The sequence below is a fragment of the Colias philodice genome, chromosome 12, assembly GCF_061535455.1.
Source record: "Colias philodice isolate Cphi_HAF_F1 chromosome 12, ilColPhil1 Martin Lab GWU primary, whole genome shotgun sequence".
NCBI classification, from domain to species: domain Eukaryota; kingdom Metazoa; phylum Arthropoda; class Insecta; order Lepidoptera; family Pieridae; genus Colias; species Colias philodice.
The window spans coordinates 4,960,233-4,981,704 of record NC_143097.1 but is presented as its reverse complement, the minus strand read 5'-3'; the positions used below and the strand labels follow the sequence as shown (position 1 = coordinate 4,981,704).

Genomic DNA, 21,472 nt, shown 5'->3' with positions numbered 1-21,472 from the left:
TCCCCGTCAAGGGGGGACGCCCTTGTGCATGTCGCTACCAGGGTGAACCTTCAGTTCACCCCCGCGTCCGCGTTAAAATGTAGAAGCCCTTCTGGCTAACATTGAGAGACACCACACAAAAAAAAAAAAAAATTAAATAGGATATATTTCATACAAATTATGTAAATTAAAATATGTTTATGTAATTTTAATACGTATTAATTTATTTAAAAAAAAGAAGTAAACAAATACTTCCTGAGATTGAAGAGGAAAAGCCGCGTTACACTCGAGTTGAATATAAGAGGATCCCATGCATGCTGTGATGAGTGCTTTCTTTGTCTTTGTAGATCTATGGCACTTTAGATGCTTTGAGAACGTATTAAGTGATCGTGCAGTTTGAGTTTGAAAACATTGTTCCACAATACTTATCATTGAGTGGAGAGTTCTTCTTTCAACAAATTCTGTATATGTAATGAGACTATTTGCTCTTTTATATAAAAAAAATAGAAGTTATATTATGTAGTTACTTATACTCTGCTAGGTATCTGGATGTCCATAACAATGCATATATTAAAGGAGGAGCCAACGTAAGAATCAACTATTAACTTATTTGGACACCAAATTGTCTCTTTACATGCGATATGATAATAAAGTGAATAAATATTTATAAGTTTAATGGATATAATTAAAAAGCTACATCTTATACAAGACCCAAATTCCGCTGTACATTTATATATTACAGAATCTTTTATTATAGGCGGCAATTCAGAAATTAGCCTAGATCTGATGATCATCCTGAGGTTACTGTTTTTTGTCGGGTAATGCGGGTAGAAACGATATGACTTAACATTATATTTGAATTAACTATACCTTAAGAAACTTACCTAACTGAAATGTAACCACGAACTGAACAAAAAATGAAAACGTCAAAAAAAAGTGTACCGTAATTTGCAGATAATATAACCTATCTAATACAACTGCACTGTATATACAAACCTACATACATTATCTATCATAATATTAAGGTCTCGAATCCATACTTCCATACTAATATTATAAATGCGAAAGTAACTCTGTCTGTCTGTCTGTTACTTAATCACGCCTAAACTACTGAAACAATTTGCATGAAATTTGGTATGGAGATATTTTGATACCCGAGAAAGGACATAGGCTACCTTTTATTGCGAAATATGTACCACGGGCGAAGCCGGGGCGGACCTCTAGTATTTAATAAAATTAATTCGAAGTCGGTGATTCCTAAGATTGAAATGCCCAACCCAAAATGAGTACATATACCCAAAATGAGTTATATGTACTCATTTTGGGCACTTTCAAGATAATAATACATATTTAGTTACCTAGGTATATTATCACTTATAATACCACAAGAGCTTCAAAATTATCGGGTATTTTCCGATAGGTTCGTTGCAAACAAATGAAGGAGTCAAGTTTTTAGTCAAGGTTAAAAAATCACGAGCGCGAAGCGCGAGTGATTTTTCCTGAAAATCTTGACGACTTTATTTGTTTTCAGGGAACCTTGAGGGAAATGCCAGATAATTTTGAAGCTCGTGTGGTATTCGGGAGATTATTTTTCCGTCCCAAATGTCGGCCAATAATTTCACAATTGAATTGAACCTGTCAGTTTGACGTCAACGACCAGAGAAAATTTTCAAAAAATTATCAGTATAATACCATGTAGGTTGTACCACGTGACGTCGAATGGTGCAATTCTATTGGTCGATATTTGGGTCGGAAAAATAATCCCATTTATTCATATCTATTCCACGCATTCCTTTCTCCTCCTTCATTTTTCGGGAGTAGATGCCCACTAGATTCAATAAAATAAGTGTCATCCATCAGTCATTACTTTTTAAAAACAATTATTTCATCAAACTATTATAATAGTTCCGTCAATTTCCAAGTACTATTAGGTACTATAGGTATTATGCTTACGTAAATTAATCTGTCGTAACAGTCATGTACAGTTATAAAGTAAAAAAAGAGAATATAAAATGTTAATATTTAATTGGTTTGATTCTTTTCAAACAAGAAACATTTTTGAGAAATTCTTTTATCGCAATATAAATTACCTATGATTACAAATATAGGGAGGAAATAAATGTCGAAGAAAAATTATATAAATATATACAGGATATCCCACTGTTGGTATACTAAGCTCAAAGGAGGTCATAGTTTTGCATACACTGAGTACGTAAAAAATACTTAAAAAATTCCAGACGAAGTTTTTTTTCAAATAGAAATGAATTCTTAAAACTCTATGTGTATACCCCAAGGTACCCATAACAAGCAACCCGCCAAAAGACAAAATTACAATGAAATTAGCGAAGCGGTAGGTATATGCCGGCTGCGCGAAGCTAGAGAAGAAAACATTTTCAGGAAAAATTTAGCAATTTTTGATGTAATTTTGTTGTATAAGTATTTTTTACGTGTTCAGTGTATGGAAAATTACAAGGCCCTTCAAGGTAGGTAGGTACCTATAGGTATCGCTATTGTATTTCGACTCTGGATCTAGATTTCTAGAGCATAACGAATGTAAGGGAACAAAAGTAGGTAGGTATGTCTGGCGTGCTGCAACACGAAAGTGGGTCTATTGCTGTTACGAGAACTCTATCTATATTATTGATCCAGTGTCTTACAGTCTATACTCGTGTCAAAGGTACACCGTTGAATGTATCGATCGAATAAACTTTTACATTCGTTAATTTCTGTTACATTTTTTTTATACAGTAATATTTGCTTCTTTGCTTTTATTCATTATCATTTAAATACAAAAATTATAAAATAGAGACATATTAACATTCCTTACAATTTGAGTAATTTAAAATTATAGTAGGATTTGCGAGTAGGTAGAATAAAAACGTAGTTAAAAATGAAGTAAAATGTTAAAGCACGAAAGGTGTACTAAATTCATTCAAGTAAAAAGTAGACCTGGATAGCATCCAACTATCAGTAGCCATGACCCGGCAGTTGTAAAGGTTTCCGTGGTATTATAAAAAATAGGACTAAAAGGGTTGAAGCCAATTCATGTCGTTTTTATTTTCTTTGTGTAGTTGGTTCGTTAGTACCTACCTATTCGTGACTGTCAAAATAAAGATTTTAATCATAAACACACTCTATTCCAATATTAATTATACTCTGGGTAATATAACATAAAAGCTTTTTAAGTACGAAAAAATGTTATGCATTAATTAAAATGTTATCATGAGGGTAGTTAAATGCAGTCATTATTCGATTTCAATAATAAGTTTATGACAGATAGGACTGTGCTTTATAAACTGCACGGTATATGAATATTATTTATATGATCAAAATAGCTCAATTAAATGGCACATATTACTAAATAATTTGGAAAATCCAAAAGTGCACGCCTCATAATTTTTTTTTAATAAATATTTATTAATTATTATTTTTGTTTATTTAATAACAATTAAACCACATCAAATCAGACCCTGAAAAATGAAAGGGTTCTATTCCTGAGCATACTCAAGCGTAAGAGAAAAAAAAAGACTCGATTAGTAAAGTATTTCGGTCGCTATCGTGTTAACAAGAAAAAGGATCCGCACATACAGACACACGGACGTCCAAGACAGAACTTTTTTAAACTGTTTTTTAACTAGTTTAAATAACAAAAATGACATCAAAAATATCATGAACGTTAAAAATAGTGTTTTTTCTTAATATGTGTGTGTATGTATTATCTTACAAGTGCAATGTATGATACATAAAGACATTTTAAGTTTGAAAAATCAGATGTTTTGCGCGAAGTGACAGTAGTACCCACCTCAACGCTTCGCTTATGAGGCGTGCAAAAGTCAGAAAACTTTTTCATAAATATGTAGTTATAAAAACATTAGCCAGCAATAAATCTTACTATGTTTCCGCGTCGCATGCAAAATTTATAAATAATGGCTAATGAATTGATTATCAGTTAACAATTAATAATACATATATGGTAACACGTTGACGTGGTGAAGTTGTTAGCAGAGCGGATATTGATCGCGCGGCTACAACAAAGGGAGCTTTGGCTTGCAGGGCGCGCCGCCGTGCTCGCAACAGGCAGGTAACAGGTGATCTTGATATGCCAGCCTAGAATACTACCTTTTTGAACCTTGCAACAGGAAATTAAATGGAATGAACCAGTATAGGTTCATTCCATTTAACTCCACCATTTACTCGACTTGGCGTCTTCTTAAACTGCAGAAATACTTGACTACTATCCGACATTTTACAAAATAGTATTCTTCATATTTTTATGAAATAAAAAACTGAACAACTTACTAGGATTCATAATATCAAAATATTTTACAAAACATGAATTGATTAATACAATTATTATAAAACGGGCGGTCTTGTCGCTAAAAGCGATCTCTCCTACACGACCCGGAAGAGGATCAAACCCTGTAGTTCAATCATTTGAAGGGTTTACTCACAATAAGTATAAAACATCTCAGAATATCTCATATAAAGGCAAAAAAAACATACAGTTCAGACCAATTTATTCAGTTCCATAATTATACATAATATTGAGTTCAAAAAATACTTCCGCGGTTTTATTGAAATAATCGTTATAAATCATAAAGGGTAATGATGATATAATTGGGTCATACACAGTGTATATGAAGAACATTAATTAACCTTTCATCGCTGCCCTCACCTAACACCATGTTTACACTAAACGTGGATGTATATTTTTCTTAAACGTACTTTATTATCTAACAATGAGTTCGAATACCGTCATAAAAGTTTCTCAGAGCATGTGAATTGATTCATAAGTCATACGTCATAATCTGTGTTAAATAATCAAAATGTAATGAGATAAAATGCCATTACACATAGGTATTAACTTGGTATTAAATGGATGTTGCGCTCTGAAATATTCACCAAGATTTTCTTATACCTACAGTATGTAATTTTTGTTTATATATCAGAAAGTTGTGATAGGATTTCAGGATTATATAAAAACTTTGGTCCTCGGAGCCAGATAAAATGTAATTTGTGCAGAACTAGTTGCTTTTTCTTCTCGGTAGAACTTTAGTTCGTGCCATTTCACTACATAGTATAAAACAAAGTCGCTTTCTCTGTCCCTATATCCCTATGTATGCTTAAATCTTTAAAACTACGCAACGGATTTTGATGCGGTTTTTTTAATAGATAGAGTGACTCAAGAGGAAGGTTTTAGTATATAATTTATTATGTTTTAGACAAAGCGGGCGAAGCCGCGGGTGGAAAGCTAGTATTTTATAAATATTGTAGTAACAAACTGACACAATTATTGTATACGTAAACTTAAGTGTTTTATTTAAAACTAGCGGTCCGCCCCGGCTTCGCCCGTGGTACATATTTACGTTTTCTCTACATAAAAACCATCCTCGTACTTCAAGGAATATAATAAAAAAAGAATTATCGAAATCGGTTCAGCCGATCTCGAGTTATGCGCTTACCAACACATTTTGCGATTCATTTTTATATATAAGATTTACTATCAATAGCTTTGTCTTAAACATACATAGGACTTAGAACCAAATTAAAATCATTTTAGCTCTAAAATAGTCACAGTAACAGGAAAAGAGAAACTAATTTGTAATGTTTAGCAAATTTAATTTAATGTTCATTGTGGAATTTTGCGTTGAGATAACAGCAGATTTTTCGTTTACAAAAAAATATTTGATTTTCACGTGACTCTGTCAGTTATAAATCCGACTGATTGGCATATTTGTATGAAAACGATTTAAAATACCCGGAAATGCTAAAAGCTCTACTTTGTACCGGATGTAGAGCGTTTCCAAGAATTAAAAAAAAATTATAAAATATTTTTTTTAAATAGAATTATAACAATATGAAGTATTATTATTATAAGTACATTATATAAACTAAGTATGCATAAAACATTGTCTATTTTGACGATATACAAAAATAAAACTTATTTAAAAAATTATTTTGATGTCAACTTTGATTGCAACTACATTGGCCAGTAGTTATTCTTTAATTTTTGTTTGTAATTTGCTAATAATGCAAAAAAAAATATTAATCTCGTAAATTGTGTAGAAATTATTTGATAAGAAACTACTTGAACTAGCTAATGATAAAGGTTATTAGAGATTGTCTATCTTTTATGAATACGTATCAAAAGTTCTATAACTTTTGTTTCTCAAACGGACAGAGCATATTTTGTAGCTATACAATTTTGTACAATTCGTACCTCATTAAATTTTTTATCCAAGTTCTATTAAATTAGGCACGCCATCTCTGATTAATTAAAAATTAAATCATATCGCGGGTTTTTAACAGATTGGTATCGTTTAAATAAATGTATACACATAACTTGCACCAGGATTTCCTGTATTGCCGGAGTCATGGACACGCACACCACATTACAAACATCCCCTCTACAGTCTACAATAAACAAATATACTCAACAGAAATAAGTTCTGCTTGTCTAGAGCATCGGAGATTTATCATCAGCAAGGAAAACATCCTTTTGTAACGGTCGCTTAATCTTCTTATTCAAAAGTATCCATAGGAAAGGATGGGGTTAGGCATCGAGTTAAATATTTGTTGCGATTCTTTTACAAAACATCTTTTTCGTTTGCTTCTTTCGGATATAACCATCCTAATGGTTTTGATGCAGTTTCAGTCTTACTCATCAATTTCTATAAATAATATTGAGTTATTGATTGACTATTGAGAATTATCAAGATACGGAATCCTTAAATTATACACTTATATCTAGATTAGATTATCTTATATAGCTATTTCTAATTAAAGGCGCAAATTCAGTAAAAGTATAATGAAATATGAAATATTTCGCTTACATAGTTGAAATCTGTCAGTGAGTTTCTGCTTCAATTATTAAAATCACCTCAGAGTAGCTGTATCGTGTTTAATTACAACTGTAAATAGCTTCATCAAACGGCCGAATAAGCGTCGATACGAGCGTGGAATGGGCCATTCTCGTTAGCATTCCACAAGGAGACGGCGTGCCAACTCCAAATTGTTTACTCTACGCATTATATCAAGGTTAGATTTTTAATCATTCGAGTACAGAAGGTTCTATCATCTTAATGGTTTATAAATAATAGGGCTATTAAATCTTTTCCTGTTTCCTCATGTATTCATCAATATTTACATTCATAAGCATGCTTTTTATTACAGTAATCGCAATATAAGCATCTATTTTCAGTTATCAAAACATTTCATAACATTTCTCAGGTTCGCTACGAATATAAACCGTGCGTTAAAACGGTAACGTGGCACGTAGAGAATCTTTTAATAGTATTTATCCTTTATCTATTAATCTTATCAATCCTGTCAATCCATACTAATATTATAAATGCGAAAGTAACTCTGTCTGTCTGTCTGTCTGTTACTCAATCACGCCTTAACTACTGAACCAATTTGCATGAAATTTGGTACAGAGATATTTTGATACCCGAGAAAGGACATAGGATAGGTTTTATCCCGGAAATCCTACGGGAACGGGTTTTTCTTTGAAAACGCGGGCGAAGCCGCGGGCGGAAAGCTAGTTGTCAATAAGAAATTAATAATATTTTACTTTATACTTTAAATCTTAGCTTTAAATTTAACTAGAGCTTGACGTTGTATGACACAGTCAGCGTTTAGCTACTATTATGTATTCTGTGACACAGTTACTGTTTGAAATCTTGTTTTGAAGGTAATAGGTATAGGTATAAGGTGTTTATTCTTTATTTTTATTTTGTAAATAAAATGTGAGCTACGATATACAATTTCCCCTCAATATGGCGATTATATTGTTTTATCCGTTATCGTGTAATGACGTAGATGATGTTTATATTGTGCACTTGGAGATTATCGATAATGTTAAACGCTTGCTGTAGTTACAAGTTATGTTAAGTAGACATTAGCTTACCTCGTCTGCTTATCAGCATATTAAATGAGATAGCATAACAATCACGACTGTACACATATTGATATTAAAACGATAGGATATAGCTTTGGGAAATATGATAATAAATAAAAACTAGAGAATATTGTAAACACCAGACGTTCACTGAAAGGTAGCTAAGAATCAAATGTTTAGGATTACTACTATGAGCTTGTATAAAAAATAGATAAGACTAATAATAAATGTTTTTCTTTCTTCCTTTCTTCGTAATTGTCAAGTAATTATTTAATAGTTGTCCATAATAAAGTACTTCACTATCGCTCATTTTAAATAAAACATTTTTTTAATTCAAATCGACACTAAGTTGATTAATATAAAGTTGATATATTTAAACACACATATTTTTCAAATTTACTATGCTTAAATCGGCAAGAAAATTTAGTCGGTACATTCTGAGCCAAAAATATATATGGTCATAAATCTGATGCCACAAGTTAGGCAGTTTTGGCATCTGATAAAATTTTACGGACGTACTTTTAAAAATTTGGATCGCGCTATATGATATCGGTTCCAATATCTGGGAAGATGCAATGATGCAACACCGGCGACACAGATTGATGACTGCGGCATAGACTATGTGTCTGCTAACATCTCAAGGACGGCATATCGAATATCGTTTCTCATTTATCGTATTTTACCCTGCCGTGACCTAGTTCTAAAGGCCTCAGGCTTTCATCCTACTTTTTCCTCTTAACGAAGTCACGTACTTGTCTGTTAATAATAATTAGTTTTATTTTTATCAACATTATTTGGACGACTTCTTCTTTTTCAGGTTTTGTTGTCTCCAAGACTAAAAATGGATCTGTATTATTTTGAAAATGCATGAAACGCCAATTCGGGGAAGTCGTAAAGAAACATGATAATGTGCTTTTATAATTTATTTATTTTTTTGCTGCATATTTTTTTGTCGTCTGCCGTTAATGGAAACTCATTGTCCGTAATCGTTATAAAGATTGTCAATTTAATTAATATTTTGTTAGATTGTCAGTTTAAATATATAATATAATATTATATTTAAACTGACAATCTAACAAAATAACAAATATTAATATATAATATAATATTTAAACTGACAATCTAACAAAATAACAAATATTAATTTTTGTAAACCATCTACCATTATTCATTTTCTATAATTTATATTTTATTTATATTAATAAAATAATTATTTATTTGATTTAATTAACTTCTAAATAAAGTATATCAATTATTTACTTATCAGTGAAGGTAATCAATTCTTAATCTCATTTTTTATTCAATATCGCGTTTCCGAACGTAAGCGCTGAAATTGGAAGAGCAGAAGAAATTTTAATAAAAGACATCGAAATTAGGGTATCTATTAGTATTACAGAAAATAGAGCAATTGCCTAAATATCTTTTGTTACCTTAATTTACAGGCTCATTCCGGTGAGCTCAAATAATAAATAAAATATAGTCGAGGACCAAAATAACATTGAAGAGCAAGGTCCGCCTACGCAGCGGGCTATAAATGTTCCATCTTTCTGCTATTTGAGCTTAAAAACGTTCCTTGAAGCTTTGCCACTAATAAAACAGCCACTGACATTGTATAGTTTATGTTTGCAAATATCTTTCTCTTTTTTAAATGGCAGAAAATGTAATTTTGGTATTCTCAAGAATAAGCGGTCGTCTAATGAGACAGAGTCGAATCTTTCTTGTATCTGTCTAAGCGGTTTTTGAGATATTTTATGTATTTTTGCAGAAAAATAAAAACAACAATTTATGTTTCCACTTTCGTGAAATACAAATCGACGCAGCAAGGTTGATGCCCCAGTTCCATTAGGACGATGTTCACCCAATTGGCAGGACGGACTGGCAACCCCCCAGATTGGGTTTGTCCATTCCTCGTATATTTCTGACCACACATCACCTGTCCTAAGCTATTAATAACATGCAAAGCGTAAACTTGGCTCCCTAGGTATGATGTTGCAACCGTAATTACTTTCAGTGCGTTAACTAAGCTTAATAGGTTTGGATATTAGACGAGAAACGTTTGATGTTATTTAAATATATATAAGATGTATGTATATTGCAATAGTTAGGTGTTGTATTTACAGAATATGTTGTTAGTTAACATGTTAATGTAAAATTATTTGAGCTTATTTTCAGCTGTAAAACGAATATCAATCTTACTTGAAAACAAAGGAAAGTGAAGACGCATGAAGTTTGATATTTATTGAAACAAATTGTGCTCGTGCAAATTCCTCTTTTTCAATTATGATGACTCTCGCGAACGTAAGTAAGAGATCATTAAAAAGTAGTAAACAAGGTTCGTTAACATTTTCATTTATTTATTTTATTTCATTTCCATCTTGAGGTAGGTATATTAAAATGAGCAATTACATATGAAATATTCGGAAATTTATATCTTCTCGTATTAATTGCATAAGTTTTATTTATAATTCTGATATTAAATCATAAACAAAAGTTCCAAAAACGGTGATAAATAGAGCATTTGGGAAATAAATTTAAAGACAAATTTTAAACTAAAGGCGAAACCCGCATTTGCGGTCAGGCTTCTAGACCTCTTTCAGTTTTTAGATATTGAAAATTATTTAGTAGTAGATAGAGTTCCACCATTCTTTTAAAAAGCCGAGAGCGAAATTTTTTATCGGCCATTTTTGCTAATTGCTCATTGTTTATAAGAGCATATTGGTTTGACATACCAATAGTCCAAACTGGATAAGTGAAGTTCAGTGTCTAATGAAATAAAAGGCAAAAAGAAGTGTAAAATGCTGCGAAAAGTTTCCGTTTAACATCACGCTGTGACAGCGCAGCTGGCGAGCTGCCAAGCGGCATAACTTCCGACGATACTCTCGTATTTTCCGCATTTACTTTCTGAACGGACCTTATAATTGCCATTTTCTTTGTTAAAGATATTGAACTTTAAGATTTTCAACATCAAAGAGAATTTAATGACACGTTTAAAACTGTGTTTAAAACATTTATTAAAATTTTACATATTTTTTAAAAAGTTGCCATAAATCCTATGTCCTTGTACCCGTCATAAAATATAAACATATTATATACTCCTTATTATGGAAGGCCACTTCGCTTTGAATCAAAGAAAATAAAATGGTGATATAAAAAGCTTGTATTGGCTTAATACTTAACAATATTGCATTATAAATCAGTGTTGTTATACAGTTTCATGTTTTACCCAGCTAGCGCGTGATCACAGATGAGTCGTTAATGAAAATTTATTACTGAAGCCACAACACAACTATTAACTGGGATTTCTAACATTTATTGTTATTGACTTCATAATTATCCACTGTTTTCAGAAAGATGTAGCTTCATTAATGTCAGTTATGTTTCAACACTGTTTATAGTTCTGGATGTAGGTAGGTAAGTACCTATCTACAAGTCGTTTCATAGAGAACATGTCTAAATAAATAGATATCTGCTTATTACTTCAGTGCGTTAACTGATGATACACGTTATTTTTTTAGTTTATGTTCTTAAAATTCGTTTAAAATATTATGTACCAACCGAAATATCATGAATAATAATTATTCGACAAATAAATATATTAAATCATACCTCTTAGGTAAAAGCTTTGTCTAATTTCAAATACCTACTAATAATAAATTAATGTTATGTAAAATGTGGGTAATAAAGTTTTATTTGTTTTTTTTTCACTTTCACTTTTAACTTTTCTAAACAGCTTATAACTAGATATTCCTTATATTTTTTAGTTAAAGAAAAATAAACATTACCGTCTTGTATCACGAACGTGGATCCAAACATCCATACTAATATTATAAATGCGAAAGTAACTCTGTCTGTCTGTCTGTTACTCAATCACGCCTTAACTATACTGAACCAATTTGCATGAAATTTGGTATAGAGATATTTTGATACCCGAGAAAGGACATAGGCTTTTTATCCCGGGAAATAGGATAGATTTTATCCCGGAAATCCCACGGGAACGGAAACAATGCGGGTTTTTCTTTGACTGTGCGGGCGAAGCTGCGGGTGGAAAGCTAGTTTAATATAAATTATTATTTTATTACAAAAGGAAAATGTCCATAAACGTCAAATGGTCATTGAACTAACAACTTTTACATATATAACACAGGGTTGGGTCTGATCACGTAGCTTTTCGCAGGGGCTGCTGTCATTACACTGAAGCTGAAGTCATAAAGTGCCCGATTTAATGACTATCAATAATGGTCGAATTTACGACTCATTCTGCCAATTTACGATACATTGGCAAGCAGCCGATCCAGTAAAGCTTGTACATGAACGAGCAGTTTTTTCATCGTTCAAAATTGTATATACATAAATTTTATTTACATTGTGCCATGGAACAGCTTGCCATCTTCGGTGTTTCCATCTACCTATGATATGGATGCCTTCAAAAAAAGAGCCTACGCGTCTCTCAAAGGCCGGCAAAACAATCGCAAAGTTACCTAACGTTGCAATTGTTCATGGGCGGCGGTGATTATTTCCATCAGTACACCGCCTGCTCCTTTGTCGGTTGTTGTATAAAAAAAAAAAAAAAAAAAAAAAAAATATCGAATCTCGTTTCTCATTTATCGTATTTTACCCTGCCGTGACCTAGTTCTAAAGGCCTCAGGCTTTCATCCTACTTTTTCCTCTTAACGAAGTCACGTACTTGTCTGTTAATAATAATTAGTTTTATTTTTACCAACCAACATTATTTGGACGACTTCTTCTTTTTCAGGTTTTGTTGTCTCCAAGACTAAAAATGGATCTGTATTATTTTGAAAATGCATGAAACGCCAATTCGGGGAAGTCGTAAAGAAACATGATAATGTGCTTTTATAATTTATTTATTTTTTTGCTGCATATTTTTTTGTCGTCTGCCGTTAATGAAAACTCATTGTCCGTAATCGTTATAAAGATTGTCAGTTTAAATATATAATATAATATTATATTTAAACTGACAATCTAACAAAATAACAAATATTAATATATAATATAATATTTAAACTGACAATCTAACAAAATAACAAATATTAATTTTTGTAAACCATCTACCATTATTCATTTTCTATTTATATTTTATTTATATTAATAAAATAATTATTTATTTGATTTAATTAACTTCTAAATAAAGTATATCAATTATTTACCTATCAGTGAAGGTAATCAATTCTTAATCTCATTTTTTATTCAATATCGCGTTTCCGAACGTTATAAGCGCTGAAATTGGAAGAGCAGAAGAAATTTTAATAAAAGACATCGAAATTAGGGTATCTATTAGTATTACAGAAAATAGAGCAATTGCCTAAATATCTTTTGTTACCTTAATTTACAGGCTCATTCCGGTGAGCTCAAATAATAAATAAAATATAGTCGAGGACCAAAATAACATTGAAGAGCAAGGTCGCCTACGCAGCGGGCTATAAATGTTCCATCTTTCTGCTATTTGAGCTTATTAGTATTACAGAAAATAGAGCAATTGCCTAAATATCTTTTGTTACCTTAATTTACAGGCTCATTCCGGTGAGCTCAAATAATAAATAAAATATAGTCGAGGACCAAAATAACATTGAAGAGCAAGGTCGCCTACGCAGCGGGCTATAAATGTTCCATCTTTCTGCTATTTGAGCTTAAAAACGTTCCTTGAAGATATGCCACTAATAAAACAGCTTACTCCTCGACAGCCACTGACATTGTATAGTTTATGTTTGCAAATATCTTTCTCTTTTTTAAATGGCAGAAAATGTAATCTAATGAGACAGAGTCGAATCTTTCTTGTATCTGTCTAAGCGGTTTTTGAGATATTTTATGTATTTTTGCAGAAAAATAAAAACAACAATTTATGTTTCCACTTTCGTGAAATACAAATCGACGCAGCAAGGTTGATGCCCCAGTTCCATTAGGACGATGTTCACCCAATTGGCAGGACGGACTGGCAACCCCCCAGATTGGGTTTGTCCATTCCTCGTATATTTCTGACCACACATCACCTGTCCTAAGCTATTAATAACATGCAAAGCGTAAACTTGGCTCCCTAGGTATGATGTTGCAACCGTAATTACTTTCAGTGCGTTAACTAAGCTTAATAGGTTTGGATATTAGACGAGAAACGTTTGATGTTATTTAAATATATATAAGATGTATGTATATTGCAATAGTTAGGTGTTGTATTTACAGAATATGTTGTTAGTTAACATGTTAATGTAAAATTATTTGAGCTTATTTTCAGCTGTAAAACGAATATCAATCTTACTTGAAAACAAAGGAAAGTGAAGACGCATGAAGTTTGATATTTATTGAAACAAATTGTGCTCGTGCAAATTCCTCTTTTTCAATTATGATGACTCTCGCGAACGTAAGTAAGAGATCATTAAAAAGTAGTAAACAAGGTTCGTTAACATTTTCATTTATTTATTTTATTTCATTTCCATCTTGAGGTAGGTATATTAAAATGAGCAATTACATATGAAATATTCGGAAATTTATATCTTCTCGTATTAATTGCATAAGTTTTATTTATAATTCTGATATTAAATCATAAACAAAAGTTCCAAAAACGGTGATAAATAGAGCATTTGGGAAATAAATTTAAAGACAAATTTTAAACTAAAGGCGAAACCCGCATTTGCGGTCAGGCTTCTAGACCTCTTTCAGTTTTTAGATATTGAAAATTATTTAGTAGTAGATAGAGTTCCACCATTCTTTTAAAAAGCCGAGAGCGAAATTTTTTATCGGCCATTTTTGCTAATTGCTCATTGTTTATAAGAGCATATTGGTTTGACATACCAATAGTCCAAACTGGATAAGTGAAGTTCAGTGTCTAATGAAATAAAAGGCAAAAAGAAGTGTAAAATGCTGCGAAAAGTTTCCGTTTAACATCACGCTGTGACAGCGCAGCTGGCGAGCTGCCAAGCGGCATAACTTCCGACGATACTCTCGTATTTTCCGCATTTACTTTCTGAACGGACCTTATAATTGCCATTTTCTTTGTTAAAGATATTGAACTTTAAGATTTTCAACATCAAAGAGAATTTAATGACACGTTTAAAACTGTGTTTAAAACATTTATTAAAATTTTACATATTTTTTAAAAAGTTGCCATAAATCCTATGTCCTTGTACCCGTCATAAAATATAAACATATTATATACTCCTTATTATGGAAGGCCACTTCGCTTTGAATCAAAGAAAATAAAATGGTGATATAAAAAGCTTGTATTGGCTTAATACTTAACAATATTGCATTATAAATCAGTGTTGTTATACAGTTTCATGTTTTACCCAGCTAGCGCGTGATCACAGATGAGTCGTTAATGAAAATTTATTACTGAAGCCACAACACAACTATTAACTGGGATTTCTAACATTTATTGTTATTGACTTCATAATTATCCACTGTTTTCAGAAAGATGTAGCTTCATTAATGTCAGTTATGTTTCAACACTGTTTATAGTTCTGGATGTAGGTAGGTAAGTACCTATCTACAAGTCGTTTCATAGAGAAGTGAGAACATGTCTAAATAAATAGATATCTGCTTATTACTTCATTATACACGTTATTTTTTTAGTTTATGTTCTTAAAATTCGTTTAATATGTACCAATCATGAATAATTATTCGACAAATAAATATATTAAGTCATACCTCTTAGGTAAAAGCTTTGTCTAATTTCAAATACCTACTAATAATAAATTAATGTTATGTAAAATGTGGGTAATAAAGTTTTATTTGTTTTTTTTTCACTTTCACTTTTAACTTTTCTAAACAGCTTATAACTAGATATTCCTTATATTTTTTAGTTAAAGAAAAATAAACATTACCGTCTTGTATCACGAACGTGGATCAAAACATTTTTCATAAATAGTTACGCGGTTTGTAAATTTTCAATACGTGTTCTTCATTGTATATTTGTTTTTTTTTTATAATTTTCCTCATGTAATGTGAGCCTTTTTATTTTTGGTTGATCTGATTGTATTAAAATTACATAAATATTTTTTTGTTGGTGGTAATTTATTTGTGACAGTCTAAAACCCGGATATAGTGAAATATACCTACATGCTCACGAACATGGCAGACACATTATATAAACATTATTCTAAACTACGATCTAAATATAATTTTATCTCGAATGAGAATGAATCAGAAAATTCACAAGCAATAAATCGAAGAGAGACCACTAGAAGCTTAAAAATTCGTATCGAATGATGGATATAAATATAGAAATGAGATTGAAGTGCTTATAAACAAGTGGTAACAACTGCAAAAACATATTTTAGAGCTTAGGGTTCGGTAATGCGTACTTTTGAATTAGCAGGACTACAATATTCAGTATAGGTACCAGATTGTAGATTGATCAAAAGTTCATCGTTATTCAGAGATATTAACATAATATTATATTATCAAAGTCTAAAATCGATTTCGTGTGTCGAAATACTTATTTAGAAGAATTCTTAAACGTGAGTGGATGAATTATTGTATACTTACTATTTCTATACGTACGTAGTCGGCAATGATTTTTTTGTAGTTAATTATCAAAAGAAACATCAACATTGAAATTATTTTCGCGTCAAACATCTCACATAAAATACACTTTTCTTATTTTTAGTACCTATAGAGGCTTTGACATTATAAGCTGAGGCAGAAGGTTGAACATGTAAGGCAGGAGACTGCCTGCTGTCGGGGACAAATTATATAATGCTCTGGAGACTTGCCAGTCATTTGCATAAAGCTGATTCCATGAATTTTTATAAGGGCGTTTGTTGACCACAGTAGAGCAATTTTGGACGGTTTTACAAGAAACAAATACTATATATTATGTACAGTAAGGAATTCTAATAGAGTTTTTTTCAATTTTTCTTATTTAAGTATACGTTTGGTTTAGTCGATTCGAGTCGAAAATTATAAATACAACTTTATGGATAATAACACAAATAAAAACGGAGAAACTAGAAAATGTCGACTATAATGAACTTAATAGTGGTGTACAACTACGAATATATAAATTATACCCACTACTGTGTTTTAAATGAATAGAACTAAGAAGTTTTAGTGTTACTTATCATCATTTTACATACCTATAACTAACTAAAACAATTGAATAAATTTTATTAGACACTAGATTAGAGTTTTATTATGTTAGTGTAACACGAACTGCAAGAGCTTCGTGAAAACAATGTAGGTAGTTAAAGTTTTATGCATTATAGAGTATCGCCATTGAACAATCTGTATAGCTGTTGAAAACACACATAAATAATGTTGGATCATGAATAAAAACATTATCCAAGATTTATTTCAAAAGGCTACATTTCATACGATGTTTATTGGTTTAAATGGTGTTCTTTTATGAACAAATTAAGTATGTAATAATGATTTGGTTAAAAATAACATGTGTATAGAAAAAGAACCTCAAATTGTAACCTTTTTTTTAAATGCCAAATAATGTAATTTTATTATGATAAAAAAATATATACTAATTTACTAGATACAGGGTTACATACCTGAAATGTAAACGGGACTCTATTATTAATACATCGATGCCCGTCAATCTGCCTGTTTGTTGTGTGCCTGACCGTGTGTGTGTCAGGGAAGTTTCTTTCCCCTACCGATCCAAAAAAAATGTCCGGCATATGAAAAACAGTTATATATGTATATTCATAAAATACTATTAAAATAAATAAATTTAATGTTGTGTCAAATCACTTCTTGGTTTCTGAAAGGGAGAGGGTTGAAACACTTGATTTTCGCCCTTGTCGCATGATTTTTGTATAGCGATGCGGTATATTGGATTTGAAGAGTTATTGAAATTGTTTTATATGTTACCGATGCGGTTATACAAAATCCACGACCATATTACTCACGAATGTAAATTTTCCGACTTATAGAGGCACTACGTGTTTTCTTTCTATTTTTCACGTATCTATTAGGTGGTCAGAATATATGTATTATAAAAAAAATTAAAATGTATGAAAAAAAAATAGCTCTACCTAAAGCCTAAATAAAGCCTTGAAGTGACGGCAAATTATCTACTCAAAGTGATTATTTTATGCTCTGTATCTTTCTAAATGTCTATCCCAGTGCAGTGGTGGTTCAAATGGCCAATATGTATATCACACGGGCTTATATAAACAACAAGTTATTGATAACATGTGCTATTTGGATATGTACATATATTATTTCTATGTTTGGATATTGATTATCATGTACAATTACAATTTACAAAAGTTATACAACAACTACAAAGCTAATATCAAAACTTCGCGTTAAACATTTTTTTTCACATACTTGTAGGTATCTATATGTTTTCTTTGTTTGAAACTTTAAATAAAAACACCGCTTACTTCGATTAAATATTTGTAAATAAGTAGATAATTGAGTGATCGATTTTACGATCCCGTGTAGTCGGAGCGTTAACAATGTAAATAAAATTTATGTATATATACAATTTTGAACGATGAAAAAACTGCTCGTTCATGTACAAGCTTTACTGGATCGGCTGCTTGCCAATGTATCGTAAATTGGCAGAATGAGTCGTAAATTCGACCATTATTGATAGTCATTAAATCGGGCACTTTATGACTTCAGCTTCAGTGTAATGACAGCAGCCCCTGCGAAAAGCTACGTGATCAGACCCAACCCTGTGTTATATGTAAAAGTTGTTAGTTCAATGACCATTTGACGTTTATGGACATTTTCCTTTTGTAATAAAATAATAATTTATATTAAACTAGCTTTCCACCCGCAGCTTCGCCCGCACAGTCAAAGAAAAACCCGCATTGTTTCCGTTCCCGTGGGATTTCCGGGATAAAATCTATCCTATTTCCCGGGATAAAAAGCCTATGTCCTTTCTCGGGTATCAAAATATCTCTATACCAAATTTCATGCAAATTGGTTCAGTAGTTAAGGCGTGATTGAGTAACAGACAGACAGACAGAGTTACTTTCGCATTTATAATATTAGTATGGATTGGTTAAATAATTGTATAGTGTCGAGAAGAGAAGGTTGTTGAATTGACTGGTAAGCAACTAAGTATAGGTACGGTATATTAGTAGTTGCTACGGAGGAAGTTTAAAATTAAATATGCTGGAAGCATTGTTGGAAGTGATGGTACCTAAATATAATAAGATGTTATATTTAATATGTGACAATATACCGATTAGTATAACAAAGGTAGAGAGGTCCGAGAAATTTAAGAGGATTTTATGAAATTTGTAGATTTTTTATTTTTAATCTTATAGTAAGTATTTTGATCAGAGAAATCCACCCGTTATATATAGATAAATTAAAAGCGATGCAAACGTTATTTAAACAAACATCTACTCATATTTGAAGCTATGCTATTAATGCTTAAATATAAAACAAATATTTACAGGATCGCGGTAATTTTGCGGTGATATATTATAAAAACCAGACAGCCGGATGACATAAAACTTTTTACATTATAGTCATTAAGATTATATTTTTGTATTCTCATTTTATTTAAACTTGCTGTTTGTACCTGGTTGTTACCCTTTGTCTATCAGAAAATAATCAATAGGTATACCTTAAAGCATTATTAATATTAAATAGATAGAAGATATACGCTCACAATGTAGATGAGAAATGAGTTGTCGTAGTGATATAAGATTTAATTAAGAATATCTTTTATTTAGTTGGGCCAATGAACAATGTAAATTGTCATAAAGAATTTTAGGCAATTGTATTTGCTAAATGCCAGCTTAGTATTAAAAGAACTGTGAGGATCTGTGCGATACTTCAACAAATTGGGTCAAATTGCTGGCTCCAGAAGTAGATATATCTTAATCCCATGACGTCAGATCTCGAAAGTTACGTCATTGTTACAGCCCAGATACGAAATGTGTTCATCAGCGTATGTCGGGAGTGTAAGTACCTATACGGAACTAATTAAATATGTGATTGTAAAATTCCACGTGAAGAATTTTTCAAAATTCAAAATTTTAGGAGTTCCAAAGATAAAGAATTGCAATTAATTATTATTAATTATAAATTAAGCTGCTGCCACCGGCTGCTTGCTGCTAATATTTATATTTTTCTTAAATGCAAAAGTTTGTGGGGAGGGATGGTTTACAAGTGAAAAATAAAGGCCTACTATTAAGTAGATACATGAATATAAAATCATTTTAAATACTAAGTAGAATATATCTAGGTTTCATCGTATGATATAATGCTTTATATACCTTACGTAAATAAATTCGTTCATAAATACTGTTGCTATTCGAGAGTATAGAATTCGCCAAGTAGGAAATTCTCAACAAATAAAGCTACATACAAAACCATTTGTTTTAAACTATTTTAAGGTAATGGTAGCAGACACTCTAATGCGTTTTAAGCGATGGGAGCTTTCCTGTAAATTATTGCAATTCAATATCAGTAAAATAGTCATAAATTTATTAATGTTTCCTCGTATCATTATAGTAGCTTGATGAATAAAAGCTTTTAGAAAATACGTTAAATTTCTGAGTATAAAGAAATTTGCAAACTATGTTTATTGTGTTGCAAGTATTTTAAATTCCTACTTGTTGACTGCACGATAATGACTGATTCAAATTGAAAATTGCATTAGTGAAAGCGTGCGTTCATCCAACGTGCCAGATGAGTCGTGGTCGCACAGCTGCTCGGCGAAAATACTCTGCTTATATATTTGTTCTCTACGTTTCTAATGCCGATACCGGCCGGACAAATAGATAGGTCAATGTCTTGGGCTAGATCGAGCACGCTCTTGCCCACTCTTAATATATACAGACTAACAACATGGCTATAAATAACGTGACGATCGCTAATAATGTGTCAATTGCATGTTTATTTAATATTGGGTACATTATTATTAAGTAGTAATAATTATTCAAAACGCTTTACATTTTTAAAATAATAAGTATTGTTTTTGTCTTACAAATATAAATGCATTCTAATGTTTATCAAGCATACAGTGCAGGCGTTACTAGTTGAAATTGGTAATATACGTGATAAATAAGCTTGAGTAAACCAACAACGAATGAGCATCTGGCTGTTATTGAACATAAATATGTGAATATGTTAGTCACGTATGTACTATTTTGCTAGAGCTGTCAGTGGCACAGAATCGACATTCACGAGGGCTGACGAAAGAGTTAATATTAAACTGACGCATATCATATGCCTTAGCCCTGTATCAAGGCGAGGACGAAAATACTCATGTTGACCTACGCCGGCGCTTCGCGTTTCCTCGTTATTTGTGATCTGAAGAACTTGTTCCGGGCCATTATGCCGTTGGTCAAAGTCGATGGCCCCGTTCATTAATCCGTAGAAATAAACATTCGTTTTATTTCAATGGGCTATGACAGACAGAAATGGCCTCGTCAATGTTGTTCTTCACACTTTTGAAATTCTTCATTTATGTAATACACAACAACTTGAAGAGCATAAAGAGATTGATGATATTGAATATTTCGTGAAATATTTCAATTTTGTAGGTAGATACATATATGCTGTTAGGCAAAATTAGAATAACACTAAAAATTGCCTTAGAGTTAATTTATTTATTACGTAAATAAATTCGTTCATAAATACTGACTGATTATAGACAAA

General features: G+C 31.6%; 1 protein-coding gene across 2 annotated transcripts in view; it reads left to right on the top strand.

Moving 5' to 3' along the window:
* Shab (potassium voltage-gated channel shaker cognate b) overlaps positions 1 to 21,472 on the top strand; it is a 39,088-nt gene that overhangs the window by 874 nt on the left and 16,742 nt on the right. The window lies entirely within an intron of this gene.